General features: G+C 39.2%; 1 protein-coding gene across 4 annotated transcripts in view; it reads left to right on the plus strand.

The window, feature by feature from the left end:
- The window catches only part of gab2 (GRB2-associated binding protein 2), a 293,558-nt gene that overhangs the window by 127,529 nt on the left and 144,493 nt on the right, over positions 1 to 21,536 (plus strand). Inside the window, exon 1 of one of the 4 annotated variants that reach the window (XM_073043464.1) lies at positions 18,264 to 18,485. The exons of the other annotated variants lie outside the window; for them this stretch is intronic. The gene's annotated coding sequence lies outside the window, so the exon portion shown is untranslated. Of the gene's footprint in view, positions 1 to 18,263; positions 18,486 to 21,536 lie in introns of those variants that run through there. 4 annotated transcript variants of the gene reach the window in all.

Consider the following 21,536-nt stretch of genomic DNA (forward strand, 5'->3'; position numbering starts at 1 on the left):
GAGTTTAGAAGAATGTGGGGTGATCTTACTGAGAAACGCAAGATGTTAAGGGAACATGATAGTTGAGATGTGATTTTTTTTCCCCCTCATGTAAGAGTCACAAAAGAGAAAGTATAGTTTCAAAATAAGTGGCCTGTCAGTTAAAATGGAGGTCTGTAGAAATTTATTTTTGCAGAAAGTGGTCACTGTCTGGAATTCTCCACCACAGATTTTGTGGAGGGAGAGAAACTTGAGAATTACTGATACAAAGGAAGAATTCAGGTCAGCATAACTCAGCCATGAATATTTGGAGTGATGGTAAACGTTTAAGGAGCCACTGGCCTACTACTCTTCGTACTTTTGTATGATCTTGTGACTGGCCTGTGTTGTGAGGAAAATGTGAAAAAAATATTCAAACGCCCTTTATCTACTGTGGCCTAGGAAAGGAGACTCGTAACTCTCGAAAAGAAGATTTCACCTGATCTGTATTTATAAGCAGAGACATCCTTTCCTCATTTACTGTGACAAGACATGATCAGCATCTTATGTTTCCATTAAGTCATCACACATTCTTCTGTACTCAAACTGGTACAATCCAAAGCATAAAACAGTCCACCTTTTCCAGAAAAGGGTATACATTGAATCACTGCAAAGTCCTGTTACTAATCTCTGTAAAAATATTTAATATGAATATTTATAGCACTTTAATTATGTAAGACTGACAGTTAAATTTCGGTTCTTTCCATTGCTATATTTGTAGAATCTATTAAGTCAAGACTACAACAGCATCCCTCCTCCCTTCTCCATTGTGCTTGGTGAACATTATCGACTCAAGCCCTTTTAACCTTTTGTGTGATTTAGTTGAGTTCCTTGCAGCCTAAATGATTTGTTGGTCCAAGTAACCCAGTGGTATCTGTTTGCCCCCCAAGTCTCACTGGCCTGAGTCCACAGGAAGAATTCACCATTTGACTGGTCTTGCTTCTGTTTCCTGCTGAGTGATTTGCACATCATTGTCACTCACGTTGTGAAGGAAGGGGTTGTGGTGGGAGGCAAGATTGTTGTGAAAGGTGAAAGGCCTAGATAGAGTGGTAGAGTGGATGTGGAGAGAATGTTATAGTTGGTGGGGGGGGGGGGGGAGTTGGTCTAGGACCAGAGGACACAGCCTCAGAAGAGAAGGATATCCCTTCAGAACAGAGATTAGGAAGAATTCCTCCAGATAAAGAGCGGTAAACCTGTGGAATTCATTGCTACAGACAATTGTGGAGTCCAAGTCATTGAGTATATTTAAAGCAGAGGTTGATAGGTTCTTGATTAGTAAGGGCGTCAAAGGTTGAGGGGAGAAGGCAGGAGAATTGGGTTCAGAAGGATAATAGAGTCAGTGGCCACTTTATTAGGTACACCTCATTAATGCAAATATCTAATCAGCCAATCATGTGGCAGCAACTCAATGCATAAAATTATGCAAACATGATCAGTTATTTAGAGCAAACATCAAAAGGGGGAAAAATATGATCTAAGTGACTTTGACTGTGGCATGTTAGTTGGTGCCAGATTTGGTGGTTTGGGTATCTCAGAAACTGCTGCCTACCTGGGATTTTCACGCTTAGCAGTCTATAGAGTTCACAAAGAATGGAGCGATAAACAAAAGGCATCAAGTAAATGGCATTTCTGTGTGCGAAAATGCCTTATTACTGAGAGAGGTCAGAGGAAAATGGCTAGGCTGATCAGTAACTCAATTAACAATGAGTTACAACAGTGGTGTACCGAAGAGCCTCTCTGAATGCACAGTCTATCAGACCTTGAAGTGGCTGTAGCAGCAGAAGACCACACTGGGTTCCACTCCTGTGCTGAAAAACGTGGCCACTGAGTGTAAATCAGCTGTAATGAAAGGGCGAAGCAGACCTTATGGGCTGAGTGGCCGAATTCTGCTCCTATAGACAACCTGACCGTGGTACTAGTTGTATTTATTTACTTGGTACCAGATTTCAGATCAAGAGAAATTCTGTTTGAACTGGAAGAGCTTTTATTCCCTTTTTAACAAAAGTTTCTAAAAATTGATTATTTCTTTTTTAGATAATATTGCATTCAGAACTTTTCACATTTTCTTCAAATCATCTGAAAATCTGCAGATTGATGATCTGTGACCAAGTGATATTGGTCTGAAATTCAAAACATATATCTAACTCTTTCATCGAACAATAAACATCGGGTTACATTTAATTGAGACACATCGGGGCAGTGCATTTTGGCCCAATTAAGCGGTTTGTCCCAATTAGCCGAAGTTTCAAGGAAATAGCTTAAAAAGATTTATTTTTTTAAAGAAAGAGAAACTGCTTTTTAACTGAGTAACAAATTATGATTTAAGTGAAATACAGAACAAATTAGAACACTTCTGGTCGTATTCCAGTGTGATTAAAAATGTGTTTTCATTCCTAATTAGTCCAGTGTACTCTGCTGAGTTCTTTTGATTGGCTGTAAATGAACAAAATCTGCACACCTAGTGCAGATAATGGACTGCCTTCGTGCATTCCTTCTTTGCTTTTGACAATTGCATCTTTGAAGTCTTCATTTTCATTGTAAGATTCTAGATGATTGTTGATGCCTTCAAATCCTTTGAAGTTCCTAACTTGTTGAAGTAGCGAAATGGTTTCATTTTCACTCCCAGCCATTTCTGACATCTCCAAGCCTAAATGCTGGAAACCACAGTGCACAAGAACAAATATCTTAAGGAATCAATTCCATTCAATATACTTTCTGCTGGTATGATTCACATTAATAAATGAATGTGATGCAGGAAATTCATAGTTTTCATTAATAAATAAGCAACTGGAAACTTAAATCAAAGTGACTGCCATGCTGCAATTGCTTGGGAGCTATTTATGAATATTTACCTGGCATAATATTTGAACTCGTACTGAAATGAAAGCGATTGGGCTGTATCTTCCTGACATCTGGTCGTAGAATCAGGTGATGCATGACTGGGCCAATAATCTGTTTGCGTCTAGGTTAAAGAACATCCATGTATCCTTCTGCTAGCTGGTTCTTTCAAGAGTTGCGTTTACTTTTAAGTATTTAAGTGAACTTTATCCGTTTGTTCATCTGAAACCAGCAAAAGCATCAATGTCAAGTCTAGTGTGGACAGCAGTCATTTGATAATAACTTTTACACACCATCCACGACCCCATCTTTACATACTAGCAATTCATGACATGATCTCAATCATGTTCTGCTCCAGAAAAGACATGTATTCATTCAGACATGACCAATTAAAAAACTGTTTCCTCATTACTATGGAACTTCAAAATCCAGAATGCTTTGCAATGGTATAATAAATTACACCCTGACAGAAAAGACTGTGTAAAGTTGGTTGGCACTCTCAATTGTTAAGGACCCTCAGCACCCAGGGCAAGCCCTTTTCTCACTGTTACCATCAGGTAGGAGGTACAGGAGCCTGAAGACACACACACAGCGATTCAGGAACCGCTTCTTCCCCTCTGCCAAATGGACATTGAACCCATGAACACCACCTCACTTTTTAAACATGTAATATTTCTGTTTTTGCACGATTTTTAATCTATTCAATATACATATACTGTAAGTGATTTGCTTATTTTTCCTTGTTTCCTTTCATATTATGTATTGCATTGAACTGGAGCTGCTAAGTTAACAAATTTCACACCACACGCTGGTGATAATAAATCTGATTCTGTGTGTATATGTGATGCACCTTGGTCATTGCCATTTTATATTCTCCCATCTGAAAGCAAAATATATTGAATAAATAAAGACATGATATTTTGCATTAAAACAAAGCATACCTTTATAAACAATAAATGGAGATAATCTAGTCATTCAGCATGGAAGCACACCCTTGGTGTGAAGAGGAATAAAGAATAAAATAGATTAACACTGATCTCAAATATCAGGCCTCAAATTGACTCCTTCAAGTTGATGTAGAAATTTGCATTCTAAGGGATAAATCTGAAATCTCATTGATTATCCTCCAGCATCTCAAAACATTCATGCCATCCTGATGTATAGAATGTACTGAGGGTTTGAAGTTGATGCTAAAATATTTTTCAAAAAACACTTGCAGCAGCTTAGTTGGAGCATAGAAATATGAATTGTTCAGGACTTTTAAATATGAAGCCTTAGCAGATAATTTTACATTTTCTATCTGATAGGAAACACTGCATAAGAAATTCATACACCATTTACACAGCTGTCCCCCTCACTTTTAGATGAATTTGTTTGCACTATTTAGAACTGCCAGCTGTTCCATTAGCGTGAACACTAAGTCTATTTATAATGCATCATGCATACTTCATCAGTTTAATTTTTAATTTTCATTACATTTAATCTGATTTTGTGTTCAACTTCTGTAAGTTCAAGTTCTTTTAACTCCATTACTCATACTTATCATAAGTGGTTTGTCATTCTCACGAATGGCCTATTTCTGTTACTCCCTTTTGTCAACAGTTCCAGATATATGGTTATATTTGCATTGTATGCCAATTCAATTCATAAATCCTATCTATTGTAGTCAAAGTATATAGCTAATTTCTGAGTGACGAGCAATAGCTAAATCCATAAAGTGTGTACCAATGTGAATAATTTACTTAAAGTTATTGTAGACTTATTCTGATGATGAAAGCTTAATTGTGTTTTTTTCACTATCACCATATCTTTAAATATGTTGTGTAATTAACAGTCATACAAAGGCACAATTTGAATGTATTCTACATGGGAGATTAAGGCAGACTACACAAACTTAGAAGACAGTTTGTTTCAATGTACCACAGTGAAGAACGTTTAACAGAATCCTAGACCGTGGGAGAGTATTTTGGTCAAGATGACACCAAGCCGTGATGTCTTTTGAGGCCGTGGCTCAGTCTTGATTGTTTTTTTTTAGGTTAGTAGGAATGGTTCTGGAGACAGCACAGGACATTAGTGGTCAGTTTAGGATGTGGTTAGAGACGGGGATGAGGGTGAGGAAGAGGTCAGGGGCAGTAAATGAAGAGCTATTGGCAGAAACTGGAGGTCACAAAGCAGGTTAGAGAGATCCAGGGTTGAAGGCCAATAATTCCTGAGGACTGAAGTATCAGTGGGCACCGAAAACATAGAGCAGTAATGCCCGTGGTCAAGAACCATAGTCAACAGGCCCAGAGGATGAGGACCAGTGACCTTGAGGTCGGCGAATCCCAGGGTCAGACCTCCAGGTGGTACAGGTCCAGAGGCCCAAGAACGGTCAGTAGGTCTGGACAATCTACAAGGTCAAGGAGACCCCGAGGACAAGTGATCTGGGGCAGGGGGTAGAAAAAGAATTGTTTTCCTGTTATTGTGTCTGGCTTCCTGTATGTTGGCTGCCTGTTGTTCCGCTGAATATTGTGGGTGTGTAAGTCTGGCTGCTCCCAGACAGTCACAGATTGTGCTGGTTGTAACCCAATTATGCATTTCACTATGTTTTGACAAACATGTCACTAAGAAATCTAATATAATCCAACTGATTATGTCAGAGGGATTTCCAGATCTTATGAATAAAGCTATCATTTGCTGTTTGTTTAAATGAAGATTCCTTGCACAATGTATGACTGCAAGTGACATAATTATGGCAATATTTTTTACTAGTGATGGCCAATATGCCCAACCTTGTGAGCATGTACTCACCAAATTTGATCCCTGTTCTGTTATAAAGTAGTTGTATAATTAACTTACAAGAATTGACTTTCACATAGATCACCTCACCACTATTTTTCTGCAATATCTTCTGGTTTTCAAAGGAGACTTTAGGTTGAGAAGACGAATGTTTCTGCTTGATGAGTTTATGTTTGCGATGATTATCTAAAAATTAGAGCCAAGCTTTTCGGGAATGAATTGAAATAAAACTATGTACAAAGTTTGATAGATGTTTGGATCTCCCTCCTTCAATTGCGAGTTGATGCTACATTAAAAACTTATTTTAAAATCTGAGCTTGTTATCTCGTTGATATGCAAAGCTACTGAAGGGTAGGTATATGGCATTAGGTCATAGTTGATAGAATAGCAGAACAGGCTCGAGGCTAAATGGCCAACTTCGATTCTAGCGTCCAATTTTGTAAAATAAATTAAAGAATTGGCCATACTAATCAGTCCATGAGTGGTTTCTTTGAGCTTTATTTTTACAATCCGTTACCTGATATTGCAGGATGTGGTAAACTACATATACCTGTCTGGACACGCCCCCCCCCCCCCCCCCCGCTGACTGCTCCTGTGGCTCCTCCCACGGACCCCGGTATAAAGGCGATTGGGGACTCCGCCCCGGTCTCAGTCTCCAGGATGCAGGGTGGTGGTCAATTGCTACTTGTTCTTTCTTCCAGCCAATAAAAGCCTATATCTTGCCTCACGTCTCGGAGAGTTATTGATGGTGCATCACAGAACTAACAAAGAGGCCAGTGATGACTTTAGCCTCATTGTCTGTCTGCTGCAAATTAGCTACAGGAGTCTTGCTGGAGATGGTAAAAGCTTTGTCCTGCTGACTTTGGAGCAAGCAGAGGCAATACCCTTGAGCAATGGCAGATGTTTCCAATGTTGGGGAAGTCCAGAGTTGTTTCCGATGTTGAGGAAGTCCAGAACAAGGGGTCACAGTTTAAGGATAAAGGGGAAGCCTTTTAGGACCGAGATGAGGAAAAACTTCTTCACACAGAGAGTGGTGAATCTGTGGAATTATCTGCTACAGGAAACAGTTGAGGCCGGTTCATTGGCTATATTTAAGAGGAAGTTAGATATGGCCTTTGTGGCTAAAGGGATCAGGGGGTATGGAGAGAAAGCAGGTACAGGGTTCTGAGTTGGGTGATCAGCCATGATCATACTGAATGGCGGTGCAGGCTTGAAGGGCCGAATGGCCTACTCCTGCACCTATTTTCTATGTTTCTATGTTTTATGGTTGTGCCAAATGACCTGTAGTTGTCTGCTCTTCCAATTTGTCATCTTTCATCCCAACTCACCTCATTTGTGAAATACTTTACTATAGGTCATTAGGTTAAAAGTAAATTAACTCAAAGGATCCAGGAGAAACATCCTTACATTTCCAATGTGATGAACTGTTAGAATGAAAATTAGCATTATAAAATAATGCTGCACTAATAATATGAAATGTCAAACTGCAAAGGAGTTGACAAGCCAGTTTGACAATTGTTTTACACATGAATTACCCCAGAGCAAATCTGATGCAAATCCAAATAAAAACACTTCAACTCAATATCTGGAGTGTAGAAACTTGTTTCTGCTCTGTCACATTGTAAATGGAGCCAAAAGAATTGAGTAAAATTGCTTGGGTTTCATTGTGAATCAGACTCCGTATTCACCATTTCTCCATCATAGTGTTGGTGAAAATGAACCACTTTACAGCAGGCTGGCTGGCTCTAAGAATATTCCTACTAAGAGGAGCGTCAGCAAATCATGATGACTTATTATTTTTCTTTTGATGGATTGTAGGAGAAAACCTGCCATTGAACATTAAAAGATCAGACTCTAGGAATTAGCTACACAATATTGGGCCCTGCAAGACAGGAAATGCTGGAGTTTCACTTGTATGACCTCAGACGACAGAATTTCTGTTGAAATTAAAGGGAAATTGGTAACCGTTGTCAAAATTCTGCACCTTGTTCATTTTTCACAGGCTACTGTGCACATAATGGAAAACAGTGATTGTGAAAGGAGGGTTGTGTGTGCAAAACCGACAGTCTGACTATAGAGGACAATTTGACTGTACTATGACTCAGGTTGATTCACAAGAAAATTAATATCCCTTGTGTTTCTGCAGTCTGGAGTTATGTAATTTCTGGAAGTGGTTTCTTTCGTGCAAAGATGCTCAGCTGATTGACATAAAAAGGAAGCGGCCTTAATTGAAATTAAGTTATTATTTGTACGCAGGCATATTGATTGGGACACAGATTGTAATGTAATTAGAACAAATTTAAATATGCGTTGCGTTTTACATAGTCATACAATCGACCTCCTGATCTTCACTCAGCCCATAACGGCAGTCTAAATAAATCTCAATTATTGCTGTTCCACGTTAACTCACCTTGTTATTTTCTTGTGTGCTTGTTGTATCATTTATTGCCTGAATATCTTTTTTGTTCTGTCCTGCTGTTCCTAATATTAATTGTTTATTTCTCAGAAGAAACAGTCCCATACAAAAGATTAAGAAATGGCCATCAAATTTATTCTATGGTTTTACTTTGACACATTGTTTCACAAGTAATTGGTACGTACTTACTTAGTTGGGCCCTTAGCTCTCAGTGGAGCATAGGTCTTCAATGACCTCCCATCTCCATCATCCTCGGAAGTCGATGGTATGGTTGGAGTTAACGCTTCTGCAATTCATTGCATCCACTCTACAAGGCATTGGCCTGTACAGCTTAGCCAGAGTCCTGTTGGCCAGCCTTGCTGTTTGCACCTCTCACGATAGGGATGTAGGGTTGGACTTTGAGGCGCTAACTGCTGCATTAAAACTTATATAGAGTTTAATCTGAATTCCCCTCCCACCCGCTCCCATTCCTATTAAAAACAGTGGTCAATTTCTTTTTTTTTAATTAGTTTTTTTATGCATTTTCTACATCGTTACAGATTTAAAAAAACCCAAATCAAAATGAGGAACATTAATACAGTGCAAAAATAAACATACAATAATAATATAATACAAAAAAAGATAATTGAGAAAGCACCCAAATTGAAGACATGTAAAATTAGTATCCTCCCCAAGCCCCACAACAACAACAAAAAAGAACTCCAGACCAACCACAATACAATATAGAGACAATAAATCAGGACATTCAAATCCCCAAAACTGCAAATACTCTTAAAAAACAGAAGATATTAATGCCTACTACCAAAAAAAAAAGGAGCTGAAAGCAAGGGACCAAAAAAAAACCTTAATTAAGAGGAAGGTTATGAAAGTACTCAATAAAAGGTCCCCAGACCTTATGGAACTTTATATCCGAATTAAGAACTGAATAATAGATTTTTTCAAGGTCTAAGCAGGACATAATATCATTAAGCCATTGAGCATGTGTGGGCGGGGCAACATCCCTCCATCTAAGGAGGATTAAACGTCTAGCCAGGAGAGAAGCAAAAGATAATATTCGACACTTAGACGAACTCAAACGTAAATCTGTCTCACCCAAAAAACCAAACAGAGCAATTAAAGGGTTAGGTTCTAGGTGGTGATTCAGAATATAAGATAAAGTAATGAAGACATCTTTCCAAAATTTCTCCAGGCTAGGACAGAACCAGTACATATGAATAAGAGAGGCCTCGCCCCTTTTGCATTTATCACAAAGAGGACTAATATTAGGGTAAAATCGAGATAGTTTAGATTTAGACATGGGCTCTATGAACAATCTTAAACTGTAAAAGGCAATGGCGAGCACAAAGCGAGGTTGAATTAACCGATTTGAGAATCGAATCCCAAGTCTCATCAGATAAGGAGATATTTAAATCATGTTCCCAAGCCATTATAATTCTATCCGCAGGGGCACGTCGTAAGAATGCTAATTTATCACGAATAAATGATATTAAGCCTTTACCCAGTGGATTAATAGAGAGAAATAAATCCATAACATTTTTCTCAGGCATTTCAGGGAAGTTAGGAATTAAAGGATTAATAAAGTGTCTAATTTGGAGATATCTAAAAAAAATGGGCATTAGGCAGATTGAACTTAGCAGAGAGCTGTTGAAAAGATGCGAAGCGATTATCAATAAAAAGATCTTCAAAATGTCTTATGCCCTTCCTATACCAATCATGGAATGCTGAATCATACGTAGTAGGTAAAAACAGGTGATTATGTAAGATAGGGCTAGAAAAGGAAAAACCATAGAAACCATAAAATTTCCTAAACTGAGCCCATATACGCAAAGTGTGTCTAACAAGAGGATTAACAATTACCGTAATCTGGACAAACTATTAGGGAGTACAGAGCCAAGAAGTGCAGAAATAGATAGACCTTTAGTGGAACTCAACTCCATTACCACCCAATTAGGGCACTCAGGTTGGCCATGGAAAAAAGACCAAAAGGTAGCACAGCGTATATTGGCTGCCCAATAATATAAACGAAAGTTAGGTAAAGCCATGCCGCCCTCTTTTTTAGATTTTTGGAGATAAACTTTATTAATTCTAGCACGCTTATTCTTCCACAGATATGACAAAATAATAGAGTCTAAGGAATCAATAAAAGATTTAGGAATAAAAATTGGGATTGATTGAAATGAATATAAAAATTTAGGGAGAACATACATTGTAACAACATTAATACGACCTACCAAAGACATAGATAGAGGTGACCATTGTAACAGACTCTGTTTTATAGTATATGGAAGATTGGCAAAATTTTCACGAAAAAGATCTTTAAACTTCCTTGTGACTGTAATCCCAAGATAAGTAAATTGATTATGAACTACTTTAAAAGGGAGATCATGAAATGTTAATTCTTGTGCTTCTTTATTAATTGGGAAAAGTTCACTCTTATGTAAATTAAGTTTATAGCCAGAAAACTGGCTAAACTGATCAAGAAGTGAAAACATTGGAGGTAAGGATGTAGACGGATTTGAAAGAAAATGTAATAAGTCATCAGCATAAAGAGAAACTTTGTGCTCAACACCCCCCCTCCAAATCCTGGTCAGTTCAGGACAGTTTCGAAATGCTATCGCCAAAGGTTCTATAGCCAAATCAAAGAGGAAGGGACTTAAAGGGCATCCCTGACGGGTGCCACATTTGAGGTTAAATAACTGGGATTTCTGAAAGTTAGTCAAAACAAAAGCAGTGGGACACAGATACAGCAATTTGATCCAAGAGATAAAACTTTGACCAAGGTCAAATTTTTCTAAAACTGCAAAAAGGTAGTTCCACTCTATACGATCAAATGCTTTCTCCACATTGAGGGAAATAACACATTCAGGAATCCCAGTTGAAGGTGAATATAAAATGTTAAATAAACACCGAATATTAAAAAAAGGAAGACGGTTTTTAATAAAACCAGTTTGATCATCAGAAATAATAGAGGGAATAACAGTTTCTAATCTGTAAGCCAAAACTTTGGCCAAAATTTTGACATCAACATTAAGCAAAGAAATCGGCCTATACGAAGAACACTCTGTTGGGTCTTTACCCTTTTTTAATAAAAGAATAATAGATGCCTCATTAAAAGAGGGTGGCAATTTACCGTAATTAAACGAGTCAGATAAAACTGAGAATAACTGAGGAGAAAGAAGTGAAGAGAATGATTTATAAAATTCTACGGGGAACCCATCAGGTCCAGGAGATTTCCCTGAAGACAATGCAGAAATTGCAAAGGATATTTCTTCTGATGATATAGGCGCATTAAGTTTGGCTTTAAAATCAGATGAAGGTGAAGGGATATTCAAATTGTTTAAAAAATGATCAACGGAGATATTCTCATTCAGAGATTCAGAGGAATAAAGTCGAGAATAAAAATTTTTGAATGCGTCATTGATTTCTAAGTGATCCGATGTAAAGTCTCCATTCTCCTTCCGGATCTTTGTAATATGTTGTTTAGCTTTGGAACGCCTCATCTGATTGGCTAGAAATTTACCAGATTTGTCACCATGAATATAGAAGTGACTCTTACTTTCAAGAAGTTGGCGTTCAACAGGTTGGGTAGACAAAAGATTAAATTTAGTTTGAAGTTCTACACGTTTCTTGTATAATTCAGGATTCTTAGTTTGAGCATACAGTTGATCTAATTCTTTAATCTGATTAATGAGGTCTAATCGATCTGCACAGGACTTTCTATTAAGATTTGCTGTATAGGAGATTATTTGACCCCTCAAATATGCTTTCATGGCATCCCAGACAATCTGGGATGACATTTCAGATGACGTATTGGTGTTAAAATAAAAGGTTATCTGATCCTTAATAAATTTTAGAAAATCATCATCCGATAATAAAGTCGAGTCAAAACGCCAGTGTTTATTCCTCTGAGGGAGACCAGGAAAATTTAAAGACAAAGTAATTGGGGCATGGTCAGAAATCAGTATACTCTGATAATCACAAGAATAGACAAATGGAATAAGTTGATTATCAAGTAAAAAGTAGTCAATTCTAGTAAAGGTATGGTGAACATGTGAAAAAAAAAATGATCTCTCTCAGTAGGATGAAGGAAACGCCATATATCAGAGATACCATAATTAGAGAGAAAAGAGTGAATAGCTAAGGCAGATTTAGTAGGTAATCTAGTAACATAGGACGATCGATCCAAATTAGGATCTAACCAACAATTAAAATCGCCACCCAGTATAAGAGAGTATGAGTTTAAATCTGGTAGTGAGGAGAAAAAACTTTCAAAAAAACTAACATCACCAAAATTGGGAGCATACAGGTTTGCTAGTACAACTTTCGTATTATATAGTTTACCAGAAACAATAATAAAATGGCCATTTGTATCAGATATCTTATTATGGAGTTCAAAAGGAATATTTGAATTAATAAGGATGGAGACCCCCCCCCCCCTAGCTTTGGCGGCAAAGGATGAATGAAAATGCTGACCCGCCCACTTTGACAAAAGCCGAGAATTATCAAAGCTACGAATGTGAGTTTCTTAAAGAAAAGTAATGTCGGCTTTGAGTTGTTTAATATGTGAGAAGACCTTCCTTCTTTTAACAGGATGATTCAATCCCTTTACATTCCAGCTCACAAATTTAAGTGTATTAACCATTATCAATTGTTAGTGCATAAAAGGTAGCAGGCATATAAAAAATCAAGCAGTACAGTAACAGTCTGGGAGCAAAGATGTAAACATAGATCCCTAGACTCAAAACAGAGACATGTCCTGAATAACAAAGGAAAACAAAAGAAACAGTGAATAGTGTTGGAACTGGAGAAGCCACCCCATCCTCGCAACCCAAAACTAGACGACTACCTAAAAAAGCAGCTAGCTCTACCCAAAAAATTAACCCAAATATGACTTCCAGTTCCGTATCGTTAACAAAAGTTCCGTATAAATAATATAGCAAATAATAACTAATTTATGCACTAGAAAACAGAATTACAAATAGGAACAACTTCAACAGAAGTATAAAACTTAATATAAAAAAATAAAAATTAGAAGAAAACTAAAACTACCCTACCCGCGAAAAATTATAAAAGATTAAAAGAAAAAAAAGGGAGGGGGAAAAGGAGGAAATTATAAATTTAAAGAGAGTACTTATCAACCATTTACAGGAACAAAAATCAAAACTTAAACTATAAATCAACCAACAGGGAGGCCTTCAGTAAAAACTCCGAACCTCCAAAACAAGATAAAATCAATTGTAGTTCTCTATAGATAAGGTTATACAAAAATAAAATAGATTACACAAGTAAAATCTAAACATCCACAGGGAAACATTAAACTTAAATTGACTATTTAGAAAAAACGCACCAAGTCCAGGGAGAGATTGACTACAGCCCTTAGAGTTTCAATAGATAATGACTGAATTATTCAAGTAAAGTCTGAGTTCGGAAAAAATAGTTTTACTTCGAGAAGTACTTATCAACCATCTTAGAAGGTCAGGCCGGTTCCGAAGAAGACGAGGTGGCTGGGAGACTTCCAACAAACGCCTCAGCCTCCTTCACTGATTTAAAGCACTTATATTCTCCTGTAGTAAGCGTAATTTGAAGATCGGCTGGATTTCGGAGAGAGGGTCTGAATCTGCGATCAAAAAGCACTTTCGTTACATCTTTAAACTCAGCACGCATCTTCAGAACCTGGGGGGCATAATCCTCCACAAAACGAATGACTGTATTTTGAAAAGCAAAAATAACCTCTGCGGCGTGCCTCCATAATCAAACAGTTTTTCACCTGGTATCGATGAAAGCATAAAATAACTGGCCGTGGACAGGAACCCAGAGTTGCATGAGGAACATAAATCCTGTGAGCCCTTTCAAGCTCAGGTGGAGTCGGAAGAAATTGTTTCCCGAAAATCTCACAGAGAAAATCAGAAAAGAATTCAACGGGAGAGCCCTTTTCGGTGGCCTCTGGCAAACCAAGAATTCGTAGATTGCAACGTCTGCTCCGATTTTCAAGATCCACCATTTTGGAAGAAAGTTTACTGTTCTTCTCCTCTAGGTTGGAGCAGAAAGTTTCAAGATATTGAACACAGCGTTTTAAATCTTCAGAAGTTAAGTCAATGCGAGATAAATGTTCAGTATGATCATCCACTCTAGCATTAATCTGATCCAATTTGGAAACCAGCTGGTTGAAAGAAGATCTAAGTTCATTTCTAAAATCCATTAAAGTATCTTGTCGATGTTGTTCCAAAACAGCGAAAAGCTCAGCCAGCAAGGCCGTAGAAGTTTCCTTTTTCCCGGTTTTAGTACTTTTGGTAGCCATTATAAAATAGATGTGTTCGCAGGCACGTAAAAGAGAACTAATAAAATACCTAACTAAGGTTTAAGAAGGGAGACATATAGTGCAAAGATAAGAAGAATAACGGAGCAAAAGTTTGGAGCAACTAAACAATCACCATCTTACCTGAAGTCCCCGCAGTGGTCAATTTCTGTGTGAACCAGAATGCAAACAAAGTTAAATTCCAATAAAAGGTCAAAATTGACATATAGGATATATTAAATTATTCACATAATCCCTAAAATGTCGCTGAGAAAATATAGAGTAAGATACAGAATTACCATTAATTTTCTTTAATACTTCCTTCCCTACTGCAATTATAACATAATTGTTGTCAAACACAAGTAATCTGATACAGAATTTCTCACACTCTTCGGATGAATGGTTTACAACTCACACATATAATTATGCCTCTGGTGAAATCGTCTGTCACCTGTCCATGACCAATTCTGTTTGTAATGAATTGTGTTCTCATCTTGTGTATACATTTAGACTTAATTATATACTTAATATGCCATGGTTGGCAGCTCTGGAAACCTCTGATCTCAAACCTCCGCTGCCTTGTGGCTGTATCCTTTCATGGGGAAGGCTTTGGGAGTAAACCCTGAGAGAAAAATCCAGAGCTGGAGCGCCTAAGACAGGCTACATTGAGTTCAGTGCTGATTGGTAACCCCTGCGACACTGCTGGTACCAAACTGTATCAGTGTCTGCCGTTCCTTTGGGTTCATCAGATGCATGGTGAGGGGGAGCTTGCTACATGGGCAACAGCTTGCTCTCCATATCGTGCTGCCCAGGTCTGCGGATCTAGGCAGCTAGGACGCAATATCCATGGTCAACCCTGACTGAGGAGGCCCCCACTTCACCTCACATACATTAGAAATGGGCAGTGCCAAGTAAAACAATCAGTGAGGTCGAGCCTGATGTTAACAGGTTCATATGCCAGATTTAAAAAGGAGTGAAACTGTGCTATTATGAATTTTCATGAAGTATGTTCACAAAACAATACAGGCTTAAGACTGGGGACATCAGCCCTGTGTACCTGGCATGATCTATATGTCACGATCTCACATAAACCCCAATAACTGAGGGATCTGCTTCATTAGTGAACTAGTTTAATTGAATATTTGGTGTAATAATGAAGCTACCTTTTAAAAAAAAAGCCTTAAACAGATAAACAATTTTAATAGATGTTCTCTCTGAAGGATATAGTTTGGAGAAAGCCATTTGTTTTGAAGATTAAGTGTGGATGGGTACGTTTTATTCTCTCTTGAGATGGGGGATTTCTGGCAGGACCAGCATTAATGCTCATTAGCTGCCTTCGAGGGGGTGGTGGGGATCTGCTTTGGTCAGTTCTGTTTATGGTACACACAATTGTTTTAGGAGAGAGTTAGAGGATTTGTAACTCAACAATGAAGGAGTTTTGATGTATCTTCAAGTCAGGTTGGTGTGTGACTTAAGAGGGGAATCTGCAGCTGATAATACCTCACTGTTCTTAGAGCCCTTCAGGATGACTGCGCTCATGGGTTTGGAAGTGGCCCTGTAATTAATCAACAGAGTGTGCCAGTGACAGAGAGAGGCTGATCATTACAGGTGGTCATCAGACAGGATGATATTGAACTTCTTGAACGGTATTGGAGGTATATGTTCTTGATGTTGGCCTCCGTTAGTGCTATAGTGGGCAGTGGGATGCATTCCAAGCAATTTACACAAAATGCTGATGGAACTCAGCAGGCCAGGCAGCATCTGTGGAAAAGAGTAAACAGTTGACATTTTGGGCCAAGACACTTCATCTGGATTTGCTTGAACTCCCAGCATCTGCAGATTTTCTCGTCTTTGGGGAGTATTCCACTATTTACCAACCTGTGCCAGGTACACAGGGCTGGTGTCCCCAGTCTTAAGCCTGTATCACTTTGTAAACATACTTCATGAAAATTCATAATAGCACAGTTTCACTCCTTTTCAAATCTGACAAACCTACAGTTTTGTAAATATCACATTTCTGGAGAGTCTGGTGTAACAGGATATACAATGAAACTTCCATTGCTGCAGTTTCAGTGAACTCTCTTTTGGTCACCCCCAAGTTACATTGAAAAGCGACACAGTATTAGATTACCTCAAAGGGCAATTGAACTGCCGTGGCCTGGTTTTGGTTCAAATTCTTCACAGAACCTACAATGCCAGGTTTTGACTGAAACGTTCTCAATGATGACAATGTACTTGCTCTAAAGGGGAGGAGAGAAACGTCCTAAGGGCTGCTTAAATTTCATTGTTAATGATAGAAAGTGACTGAGAGTATTAAAATGTTTTGGAGGCAAGTAGAATACCAGAGAGATGTTGTACTGTTGAGTTACCAGGGCCCTAGTACTAATCAACAAATGGGGCTAAATAAGAGAACACACATTCAAGCTACGGTACTCAAATTTCATCCTGGCAGTTCTGTCAGACTGACTTTGGCAAAGGCCCATTCTTTAGATCATCAAAACCACATGGTCTCTGTTGATGCCAGTCAAATCAGAAGCATTATGCATTCTTAGAATTTCACCATGTGTAAACACACTGAGTTCAAATGAAAAATTTTCAGCTTAGTCCCTGACATTATCACAGTGATAGAAAGAAGTGTGTTAATGAGGATATTAATTATCAAGAAGTAAGCTGTCCTGTGGATCATTTCTATGGACTATGATAGATCTCTGTAAATGACATCCTTGTTGCCAGTATTCTGTTGAATTATGATGGACTTTTTAACGAATACATGGTATATAATAAAAAGAAGTATTTGCTTCTATTTTAAATTAACATACATAAAAATTATAATAAATAAAATTCTTTATCTGAAAGTAGTGGCTGGTGATTCTGAAATATCTCAACTTCTTCAATGTATATATAATTTAACTTTTCTTTTTCTTCTGGATATTTTCTGCAACCTATTACAGATTGTCAGATGTGTAAATCTGCCTGAATAACACAAGCCTATTTTATTTGAGCAATAATATGCCTATAAAAGATTTGCCAGCAAATGAATGAGAATTGTTCATAGTAAATGCTTAAAATGGGGGTGTTATAGTCAAAGGAAAGAGACAGGATTGTTTGACTAACTTCTGTTTCATATAGGTCACATACTGTTTATCTTTCACAGAAACTGAAAAAGGGTCCTGTTTGAAAAATTACGCAATCCGCTGGGACTCAATAATGTGCATAAGTACCTTGCAGAGAGTATGTGAAGGAAAGATATTGTTTTCATGTTGTTCTATTCCATTCTTAATTTGACAGCAATCAACTTTAGTCCCCAGTGAAAAGAATCGTTTCTTTTGTGATTCCTTGCTCTATTCTTCTTCTCCCACCCACCATATCTCAATGTGGCCGTTTCCCTTGCAATCGCAAGTGATGCCACAACTGTGTTCAGTCCACTGGGGTAATGTGAGCTTCATGTTGCCTCACTCTAGTTCCCCGTCACGTTCCTACTTGGGAACTTATCTTTAGTATTGTCAGGGAGGAACTGTTAAACACTAAAAAGTATAGAATCAGAAACGGGTGTTATTATCACTGTCTTATACAACATAAAGTCTAGTGTGTTGCTGTGTCAGTACAGTGCAAAGACATGGAATTGCTACAGATTGCAAAATAAATAGGTAAATAAGCAAAAAAACAATAGTGAGCGAGGAGGAAGTGTTTCATAACTTGTTGAGTGTGGGTTTTCAGGCTCCTGTTTCTCTTCTTGGACTGTAGTAAGAAAGGAGGACATATCCCAGATGGTGAGGGTTCTTAATGTTGGATGCTGCTTCCTGAAGGTGGTTGAAAGGACCATAGACTCAGCCAGTCCCAGCCCGTGATGGAGCTGCGTGAGTCTTTAACTCTCTGCAGCCTCTTGAGATCCTGCACATTGGAGTCTCCAAGCTCGGCTTTGATGCTCTCCACTGTGCATCGGTAGAAATTTGCAAGATTCTTTGGTGGTATATCAAATTTCATCAAACTCCTAATGAAGTAGAATTGCTGGTGTGCCGCCTTCATAATTGCGTCAACGTGTGGGGCCCAGGACAGATCTTCGGAGCTGCTAGCGCTCAGGAACTTAAAGCCACAAGCTCTTTCCTCCGCCGACCAATCAGTTCTTCCAACTTCCCCTCCGTAAGTCCACAATTGATTCCTTGGTCTTGCTAACACCGAAGGTGGTGGTGGAGGGGGATAGTATAAAGGTAATGTGAAAGGCTTTTTTCTTAAAAACAGTGGTAGGTGCCTGGAACTCACTGTCAGGGAAGGTGGTAGAAGCAGATAAGACAGCAGTGTTTAAGAGACAATTAGACAGACATGAGCAGGCAAGGTAGGGACTCTGAACAGGCAAATGGCATTAGTTTAATTTGGCATCATGGTTGGCGCAGTGTGATGAGCCAAAAGATCTGTTTCTGTGTTTTATGTTAGCTATGTTTTTCTGTGAGAACATCTTGGACTCTCTTCCTTTTAACTATTTAAGTGATTTTGTTTATTATTATTACCTACCAAGGTATAACGGAAAAAACTTGTTTTACATACAATTCATACGGATCAATTCATTACAACAGCACATGGAGACAGTAAAAGGTTAAATAACAGAGTGATGAATAAAATGCTCGGTTACAGGAAGAGTGCAGTGTGAGTAGACAATAAGGCACAGGACCGTGTCGAGGTAGGTTATAAGGTCAAGTGTCCATTTGATCATAGAAGGGAATAGTTCAATAGTCTTTGTGCAACAGGATTGAAGCTGCCCTGAGCATGGTGGTAGGTGCTTGCAAGCCTTTGTATCTTCTGCCTGATAGGGGGGAGGGGGTGCGGAGCGCAGACAAGAAAGAATGCCCAGGGTGGGCAGGATATTTGGCTATGCTGGCTGCCTTACTGAGGCAGTGAGAAGTATAGATGGCATCCACGGAGGGCAGTCTGGTTTCTGTGATATGCTAAGCTGTGTCCACAACTCTCTGCAGTTTCTTGCATTCACAGGCAAAACAGTCGCCATAACCCAAGCCGCATTTCATTCAGCTAGGATGCTCTCTGAGGCGCATCAATTCAGAATCGGTGAGGGTCAAAGAGGGCATGCCGAGCTTCTTTTGTCTCCTGAGAAAGTTCAGGTCCTGGTCAGCTTCCGTGGCCATGGCATCAATTTGGTTAGACTAGGACAGACTGTTCGTGATGTTCATTCCTAGGTACTTGAACTTCTCAACCGTCTCGACCTCAGCACTGTTGATGTGAACAAGAGCATGTGAACCACTCCCATTTCTGAAGTGAATTTCCAGCTCTCGTATTTCATTGATAATGATGAAAAGATTGTTGTCATGACACCATATTACCGAGCTCTCTATCTCCTTCCTGTACTCCTGCTCAAGGTTGCTTGAGATACGGCCACTGCAGCAGTATCATCTTCAAACGTGTAGTTCAATTAGTTAGAGCAGAACCTTGCCACACAATCATGACTGTATACAGAGTCCAGTAGGGAGCTGAGGACACAGTCTTATGGGGCAGCAGTGCTAAGGATAATAATGGCGGAGGTGTTGCTGCCTGTTCTCACCGATTGCAGTCTGTCACTCAGGAGGGCAGTGATCCTAATTTAATTAAGGGTTTGTAATAATTTATAGTTTTTATTAGCAAAACAACATATTTCATGACATATGCTAGTGATTTTGAATGTGATTCTGATTCCAGTACAAGGAAGAAGCTGAAAGAAGGGGTGTGCTCAGAGAGTCAAGACCAGAGAAGTGGAGTTCTCTGCACTCAAACACTGAGATGACCAAAACATACAGAGAGAGCAGTGAAACAGGGAGGTAAAGGGAACCAGTTCAGATTCATGACAGCAAAGAAGTGCTTGTTTCAAGGCACAATGTGGATGTAAGAACTTTGGACCCTTCCAGATGTTATGGAGGAAGCTGACAGGTAGAATCAACCTCAGTAGTTTCCTTTCCCGTCTGTTATTCAGCACTTTGAACACAGAAGCGTACAAAATCCAGATTACTCTCCCAAAAGAAAAAGTGTTTGTTCTGTTATCGAAATGTCATCTGTAGAAGGCCTGGGGAAGGAAGATGCTTCTTTGGTGAAATTCTGTGAGAAAGGTAACTTCTTCACGCAGAGTTTGGTGCGAGTATGGAATGAGCTGCTAGTGAAGTTGTAACATCTAAGGAACATTTGCATAGGTATGTGGATGGGAGGGGTTTGGAATGCTATGGCCCTGGTCCCGATAGATGCGACTAGGCAGAAGTTCAAGTTGGTAGGGGCTAGGCGGTCCAAAGGGCCTGTTTCTGTGAGGCGGAGGGGGGGAGAAAATTTCAGTGAATTTTCTGGGGCTCTATCTTATCATATTTAAGATATGATCAGAAGCCAAACACTAGATGTTGAGAATTTGAAATTAGAACAGAAATCAAAGCAGAAATTGTTGTCAGCAAGCCAGGCAACACTGGATTCAGCTCAGCAGCCTGTGTATTAACTGAGATGTTCAAGATGGCGCCAGTGACCAATGGTGGCGTCCTGCAGGCAGCTCATGGAACTACTTCTACTTCTTCAATTAAATATGCTTCTTTCCCAGAACTGCAATCACTCACCATCTGTAATTTCCACTTTGTTGATGCGTTTTTGTGCTGACTTAGCGAACTAGCGCCTTTGCTATCTCCTGGAGAATTCAGCGAGATTGGGATCAGCGTGTGCAGCCATCATTTCTTAATGGTGGAACGCAAGCTCGTGGTCAGCTCCATTACTCCTCGCCGATCAAAGCTTCGAGCAAGATTGAAATCGAGAGTGGAGGCCGAGCAGGTGTTCAGTGCCATCTGACTGCTTTTGACCAGTCTTCTCTCACTGCTGCCGGAGGAGGGTGCATGTTTGATCTCCTTGGCGGTGTGGCTTGTGACTCTGGGGGACTTTGTAGTCTGATGTTTAATGTGGTCTGCGCTAAATGCACTCCGCAGTTGCGGTTCAAGTTCCACGTGTTTCTGGTTACTCTTTTTTCCTACTTGACCGATTTGTTGAGGTCCTTCAGCACAGAACTGGCTGTGCGGCTGAGTCCAGCGGTCTTTGACTGAACTGACTTGGTAGTTGTCGCTCCTGGACTGTTACGGTGACAGCGGTTTGATGTTTAGTACTCTGGGTGTTACTTGCTTGCTTTTTGCTGTTTGCGCCATTTGATCTTTTATTGCATGTTGGGTGTTGATTTTTTTTTGTAACTGT

This window comes from Hemitrygon akajei, chromosome 4, assembly GCF_048418815.1.
Source record: "Hemitrygon akajei chromosome 4, sHemAka1.3, whole genome shotgun sequence".
NCBI lineage: Eukaryota > Metazoa > Chordata > Chondrichthyes > Myliobatiformes > Dasyatidae > Hemitrygon > Hemitrygon akajei.